A 3,046-nucleotide genomic window follows, 5' to 3' on the forward strand; every position below is an offset into this window, starting at 1 on the left:
GATTTGTACTCCTCATGATTTTCTTGCATATGGCTGAAACTTTATCCCTAGAATCACACTTATACCTCAAATTTGTGCTGGTGACATTTCTTCCCAAACTGTATTAAAATCAAGATCCTCTAGAATAGCTAAGATTACAGGCATGAGCTACCAGTGCCTGGCTCTTTATCTTTTTGTTTTAATGTTTGGGACCTTCTCACTTCTCTCTTGTAGATATTTATAATATTTACAATAGATTTTTGTGGATTATTATCAACCTTCTGGTCTGTAGGATGAAGACTTATTACCTCTACTTAACAGTTTCATGGGACATTATTGTCAACCTCCCATGAGATTATAAAAACAGAAGATAAGAAGCAGAAAAGGAAATTCAGAGATTGGAAGTATGAAAAAGACTTCATATACCTTTTCTGACCTGCTAATGGGAAGGAAAGCAAGATGAAAAATCCAGATAACTTCAAGAAACTAAGACAGACTCTCGGACATCAGCCAGTAAAAAACAGAACTGCGGGCTCAAGAGACAGCAGAAAGTGAACTCTGCCAACAACTAGAATGTGTTTCAAGAATATTCTTCCCCTAGAGCCTCCAACATACCACACCTTCCTGCCAAGTCTTTGACATTGGCCTTGTAAGGCCTGAGCAGCAAACCATTCAGGCTGAACTATGCTTCAATTCCAACCCACAGACACATAGAGTACTGAGTTTGAGGAAATCTATGATGGAAATAATAAGCAACTAATCAAATGAACATAAGCATCCCACCCAAAAATGTAGAAACTAAGACAAAAACCTGTGCTAAACTGGGGCCATATTACTACTGTTTTTTTATTTATGTTCTTCATTGTGTCACTATTCTTATAAGACAGTTCCATACTCACATTCTGTATTAGTCAGGGCAAGCTGAGGAAACTAAAACATAACAACAGGGTAGCTTTAAGACAACAGAAATTCATTTTTTTTCATGGTTTCTCAAGTTGGACATCGAAGGTCAAGGGGTTGGCCAGTTGGATGTCTCCTGGGACTTGTCTCCTCCTTTGGCAGATAGCTGCTCTCTTATTGCTCTTCACATGGCCACTCTTCTGGGCATATTTGTTCTGTGGATCTTTTCTTCTTGTTGTAGACAGCAGTCAGTCTTATTGGAATAGAATCACACCCTTATAATTCTTTAACCTTAATTATCTTCAGAAGGTCTCTATTTCAAATTTAGTAACATAGATTTTTTTGTTGTTGTTACTGTTGGTTGTGGAGCTTGAACTCTGGGCCTGGACACTGTTCCTCTGCTCTTCAGCTCAAGGCTAGCACTCTACCTTGAGCCACAGTGCACTTCTGGCCTTTTCTGCTTATGTGGTGCTGAGGAATCGAACCCAGGGCCTCATGCATGAGAGGCAATCACTCTACCACTGAGCCACCTTCCTAGCCCAGTCCCATAGATTTTAAGGGAAAAGTTTTAGCCCATTTAGCCACTGTGGTAGAATGTATTAAGTTTTGTTTTGGGGGTTTTTTTTTGGGTCCGGTCATGGGGCCTGAACTCTGGGCCTGGGCGCTGTCCCTCAGCTCTTCAGCTCAAGGCTAGCACTCTACCACTTGAGCCACAGCGCCACTTCCAGCTTTTTTCTTTTTGTTTATGTGGTGCTGAGGAATCGAACCCAGGGCCTCGGGCATGCAAGGCAAGCATGCTACCACTGAGCCACCTCTCAGCCCAGTCCCATAGATTTTAAGGGAAAAGTTTTAGCCCATTTAGCTAGAATGTAGTAGAATGTGTTAAGATTATTTTGCATGAAGAAGAGAGATTGATTAGGCAAAAGTTCTAGAAGCAAGGAAATGCACACTCATGGGACTGGCAGCTGATGAATACCTCCCACTGCATCATAACAGGCAGAAGAATTGAGAGAATGGAGAATGAGGCAGCAAGAGAATGAGAGAAGGATGAATTCACTTTGATAACAAACCCATTACCACAATGATCCCCCGTTCTGGGATAAAGCCATGAGTGAGGGCAGGACATTCATGACCATGACTCAGTCACCTGTTAAGGGGCCTCCACCACTCAACATTGAAGTTATGTTTCCAACACATAAACTTTGAGGAACACATTCTCTTTTTCTTTTTCTTTTGTCGGTCATGGGGCTTGAACTGTGGGACTGGGCTCTGTGCCTCAGCTCTTCAGCTGAAGGCAAGCACTCTACCTCTTGAGCCACAGCGCCACTTCCGGTTTTCTAGTGGTTTATTGGAGATAAGAGTCTCACGGACTTTCCTGCCCGGGCTGGCTTTGAACTGCGATTCTCAGATCTCAGCCTCCTGAGTAGCTAGGATTACAGGCATGAGCCACCAGCGCCCTGCTGAGGAACACACTCTAATTCTGCCAGTGAGAACAAACAATTTCATCCATAACACTTCCTTCCCTCTTATCCATTCCAGTGATTTTTCTGCTCCTTCCTTAAAGATGGTTTAACACAGACTCTCCGTTACTTGGCCTCAACCTTGGTTTGGGACCAGAGAAACTTTCCTCATTCTTCTGCCAGCTCTCTGCCCAAATAATCTCTAGGGGGTTATCTGAAGAGCTTAAGTCATAAAATCTCTGTATCAAGCCTCTTGCTTTTGACCATTCACAACAGAAATTAAATTTACGAGAGTATTTACTTACAGCAAAAACACTTGCTTAAATTAAAAACTACTCTATATTGAGCGAGAATTTTCAATTCACCTCTATTCACATTTCACACACACATATGTATAAAACTTTATATTATTAAAAATTCCAGTGCAGAGTAACAATTTTTATTTCTTATAAAATTTGATTAAAAATCCATCCAATGACCAACTAACAATAAGTTCAATTGAGAACACATTTATTGTTTACAGAGAGGGAAAAAAAGAATCTTACACAAAGCAGTCTGAACAATACCTAAAACCTGCAGAAATTGGATTAGTCCATGACATGAAAACTGAAGGGAATAGGAGGTAAGTGTGAAAAAATGTAGACTGAGAGAGATTCAAATTGTCAGAGTCCCTGTAAACAATTTTGTTTTCCCCACAGAAAACCCAT

Source organism: Dipodomys merriami, unplaced genomic scaffold, assembly GCF_024711535.1.
Source record: "Dipodomys merriami isolate MVZ:Mamm:240054 unplaced genomic scaffold, mDipMer1.0.p SCAF_36, whole genome shotgun sequence".
NCBI lineage: Eukaryota > Metazoa > Chordata > Mammalia > Rodentia > Heteromyidae > Dipodomys > Dipodomys merriami.